Source organism: Gambusia affinis, linkage group LG16, assembly GCF_019740435.1.
Source record: "Gambusia affinis linkage group LG16, SWU_Gaff_1.0, whole genome shotgun sequence".
Lineage (NCBI taxonomy): Eukaryota > Metazoa > Chordata > Actinopteri > Cyprinodontiformes > Poeciliidae > Gambusia > Gambusia affinis.
In genome coordinates this window covers 956,637-964,381 of record NC_057883.1, presented here as the reverse complement: position 1 = coordinate 964,381, position 7,745 = coordinate 956,637, and the positions used below count along the sequence as shown (strand labels likewise).

General features: G+C 38.7%; 1 protein-coding gene across 2 annotated transcripts in view; it reads left to right on the top strand.

Moving 5' to 3' along the window:
* Positions 1 to 6,262: 6,262 nt before the first annotated feature.
* The window catches only part of LOC122846006 (estrogen receptor beta-like), a 66,377-nt gene continuing 64,894 nt past the window's right edge, over positions 6,263 to 7,745 (top strand). The window contains exon 1 of one of the 2 annotated variants that reach the window (XM_044142645.1): positions 6,263 to 6,520. The gene's annotated coding sequence lies outside the window, so the exon portion shown is untranslated. The remainder of the gene's footprint in view (positions 6,521 to 7,745) is intronic. The other variant, XM_044142646.1, reaches the window with a different exon arrangement.

The following is a 7,745-nucleotide window of genomic DNA, read 5'->3' as shown; positions in this document are numbered from 1 at the left end:
CCCACCCATATGGAAGTTAACTAAATTACCAGCAAGTTTTTTACCGTGCTTATTCCTCTCTTCATCAACAATAAATCCTGTATGTTTGAAAATATTTGCTCAATATTTGCCAAAGTTATAAGAGGGAACCAAATATTTTAGCTGCCTGAAATAACCCGTTCCCCCGTTCAAAGTAGCACCTGCAGTTGTACGACTGTAAGCACTCTGCATATCTTGAAATATTTCTTTAAGTCAAAAAAAAGTATTTTGTCAAAACATCCTGCCTGTAGACCACATCTGTGTGAGTTTGTGCCATGTCCATCCTATTGGGAAGTTTAGTTTTGTCTATTTGGCAGCTTGGCACTCTTTCTGTAAGTTACATATAAAGTGAAGCTAACTAAAAACGAATAAGTGGACTTTTAACCCTCCCGCAGTTGTAAGGCGGGTAAAGTGGAAATCTCAGACATGTCACCTGAACCTGGGAATCTCCATCTTCCACCTTTGAACTCTAGTGAAAAGACTTTTAACGGGCAATTTTATAACGCATTTTAAGACTAAACAATCTGTATTGTTCTATTTATGATTTATTAAAACAGTTGGTGGGACTGTAGGCTTAAAATGAAGAAGGGGCACCCTGTTATAAATAAAATAAATTTGTTTTCAAAAGTTATTGTGTATTATATAAGTAGCAATTATCATGAGTACCTAAACCTAAGTGCCCTTGTCATACTCAATCATTAATTATATTGGTTATAATCATTATATTCAGGAACCATTATAATGATGACATCATCATTATAACGTCAGGAACTATTAATTATATCAGTGCTGTATATCTAAATGGATTGTCAATTTCTACTGAAATGATTAACTGCAGATCCTGCTTGAGGACAACTCTGAGTTGTAGCTCAACTCGTGGAGTTCATCTGGTGTTACATTCAGGCAGTGTTTGTTTTGTGTCATTTGGGGGCTACACAGATATAATTCATCAGTCCCCTCTGAAATAACTTGCACATCTCTATAGAGTACATGCAGCTGAATATTCAGTCTATTACAGGTGTAACAGGCAACAGGCAAATGAAAGCACCTGAAATCCAGCGTCTTCTCCCCATCTGTCATTGCTGACTGAAAGGTCGGAGCACATAGAGGTCCAGTGAAAATAGTTTGGATATGATTAAGAAAAAAACATTGAGCAACGGATTAATCCTGTGGACCAACACTACACAGCAACTCAATATTAGAGCAGAATCTCTATCTGGAGACGTTCCCAGGCTTTTTTCCAACATACACACAACTCAACATGTTTCCCAATAAGAGGGGGAGGACATATTTGTCTTCATTGTGACTTGGTGTCTATTGGAGCAAAGGCTAAAGGAGATACAAGACATGAGAGGGAACACACAGTACTGATTCTTTCTACCCAGGATTTGGGGAAATGGAAATGGTGAACTGGTGCTGCTTTGTAACATGTAACATCCTACTGTGGAGAGTCAGTCACTAATTTGGCAAACTGAGCAGATATCAAAAGATAATTGAAGTAGAATGTCAAAGAATCAACGAATCAGAAAAAGTAATGTGTATTTCTACAAGAGCAAATAAGCCAGAATGAGTAATCACAGACACCAGCAGAGCTGGATACTACCCAGGCTTTCTTTCTCCCTCATATACAGCATTCTCCTTTTTATGCCTTGCACTGATTTTACTGAGGATCATGTAGAATACATCATCATTAAAGTATTTGAACACATGGATGGTAGCCAAGATGGCAAGTATTGTGAAAAATAACAAATTAGTCAGAAAAAAAAATCCAAGATTTATAATAAAAGTAATTCAAAAATGTATCTGACAATAAGTGACAAAACGCCTCCTTTAAGAACATTTTTAATATGAGGCATACAGCCATGAAAAGATTAGGACGCCTTGTGACAACCTTTATCTGAGGATATTCAAAGCAACTGACAACATGGTCAGGATGTTCAGCAAGTCCCCCCTCAAAGCAAACCTCCGAGTTCTAAAAGAAGTCTTCGAAATACCAAAAGGTTTGGTTGTCAAGTTTTGTGGGAACATATAAGTATAGATTGAATAAGCATGAATTACAAGTCAGTGGTGGTTTCTGATATGGGTGACATGGTTGTGTTGTAACCTTGTGTTGTAACCTGTTTTTCCGAGCCGCCTTTAAACACAACATGAGTGCTAATACGCTGGAGCCTGTGCGGCAGCGAAGGAGGGGACATGTTATTCAATAAATTCGTTTACCATTGCTTCAGCTTTATTATTAGGATTAATTATTCTCTGCTGTAAATGCCAGTTCTAAAATGGATGATGCCAGGTTGTTTGTTTATATAAGCATTAATTTCAAAAATTGTGATTTCAAATAATAATAGTGTTAAGACAAAGACACCACAAAAATATTTCTTTGCTAAACACCTTGAAAATACCTGTTTCATATAACAGCTAAAGAATTATCAATGTCCACATACCAGTGTGAGCTACCCAGGTGACGGGTCCTCAGTCAGCTGAATCTTCCCATTGTTTAGGCTCACACATTTTAGTGCATTTGTCCCTGTGTTCAGCCAACAGTTGTAGCATTCTCTTTATTGTTCCTGGTCTGTTTCCAAAAAGCTCCTTGCTATACTTTATCACTATTTCTCCTTGGAGAAACAAATCAGGTGGGCTGTCCCAGTGGTCGGCACAAGGCTGGACTCTGCCAACAGTGGCAGAGAGGAGAACACTGGAGAATATCCTTGCTCTTATTGTTACGACTGTCTCAAGGTCATAACAAAAACGGGAGACCATGCAGTGGTTAAAGTGCTTAACAAAGAATATTTATTATCAAAAACAACAATGGATTGTGAATGTCGGTATCAGTGGTGTAATGCAAATGCTTGGATGTGGTGTATGAGTGCATATGGAAGTGTTGAAGTGCAAAAACAAAGACAAACTCAAATGTGCAGAAGGAGGGGAGCTGAGGCCTGGCACCAAAACACAACAAGCGTCAAGCAGCAGAGCGGACGCCGAAGGCGACCCAGAAGGTGGAGATGGCCAGGTTTTAAATGATCTGTGCTCCAAATGAACTAACCAGCAGCACCTATAAAGGGGAGGAGCACAAAGACAGACAACAAGGCACCTGCAGCTGTATGGCTGTACACACTGTGAACCATGAGATTCTCCTTTATATATATATATATATATATATATATATATATATATATATATATATATATATATATATAAAAGAAAAATGTGATTTTTATTATCTAACCTTCTTTACTATAAACAAAATTGTGGAGAGAAAAAAAAAGGCCTTTGTGTCAAAAGATCTTATATGTAGCCACATCTGTGTGACTCTATGGGAGTGGGAACATGTACATCCTGAGCCTAAATGTTATTGGTCAGTTTACTTTTGCTTATTTGGCAGCTTGGCACTTGTTCTGTAAGTTAAATGTGACTATGTAGTGAAGTTAGCTAAAATGAAATAAGCACAGTTTAAATGCACAGATAGTTCTAAGAGAGGTCAAGAGAACCCTCCTGTGCTTTTCACCATTTGCACAGTTCTGGTGGGGTCGAACCGAAGAGCTGATGTGTGACAGGTCAATCAGTTGGCCGACTATGACATCTGTCACGCTCTTCCTGAGCATCACTCTAAGACTGCAGGGGAATTAAATAGTTCAATCAAATCGAAACTTTGCCAAAAGAGAAGCATTGAAGCAAACGCTGCTTCACCTACTCCTATTCTGGAAATCTCAGACACACTGCCTGATACTGCACCTCCATCAACCTTCCTTTCTCCATCAAGCACATTATGTGTGGAGCAACTGTGGCTGTGTGGTTAGAGCAGTCATCTTGTGATTGGAAAGTTGTAGGTTCGATTCCAGCTTTCTCCTGCCACATGTCAATGTGTCCCTGGACAAGGCACTTAACCACAAATTGCCTAGAGATCATTGTGTGAATGAGTGATTGGGATGCTAGGGTAAAGCACTTTGAGTGGTCAAACAGACCGTTACAATTTATGTGCTTGTGGCCTGTATTTTACATTATGAAAATGTAAAACGTTTTCATAAAACTGCACCATGTCTGAGTTGAATGCTCATTTTCAGGACCACCCTGCTCTGCCTGATGATGCAATCTTACTTTGTGTTGGTCTGTCACATAAAATCCCAAAGAAGACTGCAATAGCTGAAAATCTAAATAGTTTTCAAAATTTTTGTCAGTTTTGTGTTATTTGTCAAGAAACACATGAATTTAGAGAGATATAGCTCTGTCTTTAATTTGTCATCACAGTAGTCACGATTGGAACAACTTCATAATTTCTGAACAAGGCTTAAAGTAAAGGCTCTATTATTAAGCTTTTGACACAATTTGTTTTCAGAAAAAGAAGATAAATTGATTTGACTTTCCAGAGTAAAAGAGTTGAGACAAAAAGTTGTGTTAGTGAGCAAACTTTTAACAAAAGAACCAAATGACACTGAGTTACCCTTTTGGCCCTTTCAAAGCTATTTAAAACTGATTTCAGGCATAAAATCTATTCACTAAACCCCTCAGCTGCATGTTGAGTGGGGGTCAGAAGCAGAATTGTTGCATACACAAAAAGGAGAAAAATCCATAAAATGAGTTTAGAAAAAGCCAGTTGAAATGAGACAGAGTGACCTTAAATATTTCAGGTGTGTCTGGAAATATTAAGGTGGAATATATTATCAAATCTACATTGACATCATCACAAAGCTCCCCTGTGTCAGTATAGGTTCTTAGTTATCCAGGTCACAAGCTGGATCTCATTTCCTCTTACTTTTCTTTTTTGCAATATGTAGGATTCAGGTTAATGCTAAATTAACCTATATGGTGTACATATATTTAGCCAGTGCTAAATATATGTACACCATACAGAACCAGTGCAATTTATTTTAAACTTTGTAATGATTCTGACTTTCACAGAATAAAGTCCACTATATGGTACCCCAAGAGGCGACGAAAAGAAGCTCCATTGGGAAATGGATATTACAGTTTTTTCTCTGTGGTTTTGGTGCATTTCTCAAACAGCAAAACACAATGGATTATCTGTGTCATGATCTGTGTTTTTCTGTGTATTTATTTCAAGTTTTCTGTGTCTCTGAGTCTCCGACAGCCACCACCCACGCTACTCCGTCTATACCTTCGAACATTTTTGAGCCAAATTCCAAGGAGGATTTTAACTACCTATTCAATCTGTACAAGAGAGACTCAGTTAATTTGGAGCTAGTTTTTGAAATATACGACGAGTTCATCCAGAGCAAACACTCCCGAGCCCATTCCAGCCTTCGCTCCCGAGCCCGCTCCAGACTATATTAATACTTGTATAATTACACAAAATGTGTTTCTTTAATGCATTGATCTGTTCATATCTGACAGTTTCTGTGCTCCACTGCATCTATTACTGGGGAGAAAAACTGTAGCAATTTTTACTGTAAAGTTGGAGTATTTTGTTAAATTCTGGATGTGATTCTAAGAGAAGGTGTTTACTCTTAATGTGTTTGCTTTGCTTGCTTACTGCCTTCATTTCTCTATAAAATCACACTTGATGGCACCTCAGACCAAGCAGCATGTAACTTCTGCAACTTTCTAGTCTCTCTATTACCTACACCTCTTTTCTACTGTCTTTCCCAGCACCAGCCTAACCCTTCTTGTCTTTGGGGATTTAGCTACCAGCTCCTCCTTTCTGCAAAGGAGTTCCTGCTTCCTCGTGTGATGGCCTGCAGATGTTCTGGTCCCTCTTGCTGCTCTTCTCAGAGTTTTGGCCTTAACAGCTCTTTTGTGGTTTCTGGACTCCCCCTCTGGATTTTCTTTAGGGATATCAGACTTAAGGAGGTTGAACAAATACCCATGCCACACGTTTTTGTTTGAAAAGCATATCAACCTAAATATAATTACATGTCACAATTCCATACTACTCTGAATTGGCCTATCACATAGCATCCCAATGAAAATGTTAAGTTGAGGTTGAAGCTAAACGGTCATTTCACTGACTTCCATCTTGTTTAAGATAGAAATCTTAAACAACATGTCTTAATCAGTCTTAAACGGTTTAATGGACACCCGAGCTGGTGCGCTTCAGAAACCTCCAAACCATGTTGCTTTTTTCTTTCTCTCTCTACACTAGCATTATTATCTAGCACATGGTCTTGTAGCCACAGGTGAGGCAAGAGCAACAGCAGTGTGGGGTTTGCTGCTGAGGCTCCCTCCTCTGTGAGCAAGAGGGGGCGTGGCCACTGACGTTTCGAAATGGGACAAAGCTTTATGTTTGCTCTTTGATTGCTGGATTCGACAGAGGGGAGGGGGAGAAAGGAGGTAGCCGAAAACATACCGGCAGGCATGAAGTTCTCAGAGGACAAAAATCTTAGGAAGAGGCGCTGCGTCTGTCTGAAACTTTCATTGTACTTCAGTCCCGTGTTTCCGTCTTTTTGGCTCATTGGTGCTGCAGCTTTGAAGGCGCAGAAAGACCGTTTCCAAGTCCAGAGGCAGCTGAAGCAGCTGGTTTGGCGTGAGCTGCGCATCAACTGAGTGACAGGTCAGTGACTCCCTGCCTTCCCGCCATGTCAGGCTCAGAGAGCGGAGTTCACTCCGACAGGTGCTCCTCCTGCAGCCAGTGAGCCGCAACAGGAGTCTGAGAGGAGCTCTGCTGCGAACAGGTTCCGGGCTGGGCTATACTGATGGCAAGTTTACTGAGATCATAACTAAGACAAATAATAACTAATAGAACTTACTGGGTTTAGATCTAAACTGGAGTATTAAAAGAATAGCTTGATTTAAAATTGTGCGTCTAAGCTTCTCACAATAGAACACCGGAAAGAAATTGTTTGGAAAATAATATACCGGAGCTCAGACTTCACCAACTGTGACTAAATGTGGCATATTTTCTAGTAGATACAGAAATAAATGAAATATGAATAAAAAAAAAAAAGTTTTATAAGATGGACAGAAATGAAAATAAAATGTTATTGAAATAAGAACCGACGTTTTATAACCTTTTTCTTGGCTTTTTGTCTATTTTTGGCAATAAATAGACAACATATGTTTCAAAATAATGGATTAAAGGTCATTTTCATAATATTACTGATGTAAACAGTTGGAGGGTTTTACAGGATGCAGTGAGTTAAAAAACTGTTAGCATAAAAGTGTTTTTTTTTAGTAAAAGTTCTATTGTGCAGAATTCAACATTTATACAGGTCTGTTCTTTAACACTAATGTGGGAAGGATCTGTGAGCCTAAGAGGAGGCTGGCTACAATGGAGGAGTGAAGGGAGGCAGGAGCAGCTGCTCAAAGCAGCCAAAAAATCCTTTTTTCCCCTTTCTAGTCTTTCTAGAGGAACTCTAGGATTCTAAGGAGCTGATGTCTGCTGGTTAATTAGTTGGACTATCTTCTCTAATAGAGGATGCAGTCACATGCCACGCAAAGTTTGCCCACTGTAAACAGTGCTACTTAGCAAATGTTTTTACAGTTCTGTCATCTTTCTTATAATACTTTATATTGGAACTTTTTAAATCCTGAAATCCTGGGTGTACAATGCATGTGTACCATAGATGTGTCTAAAGATTTACAATGCTTATGGAGCATTGTACATTTTTTCTGCATATTATTTTTGAATTGTCTTTAATAAATTAGGTAAATATTTTTACATAAAATTACCCATAATCATAATAATGGATTGGAAATCTAAATTGTATCAGTGTAGGAAGGTGTGTGTTTGTGAGTGTGACTGGGTCAATGTGATTCTAGTGTTAGGTGTTTAGAAA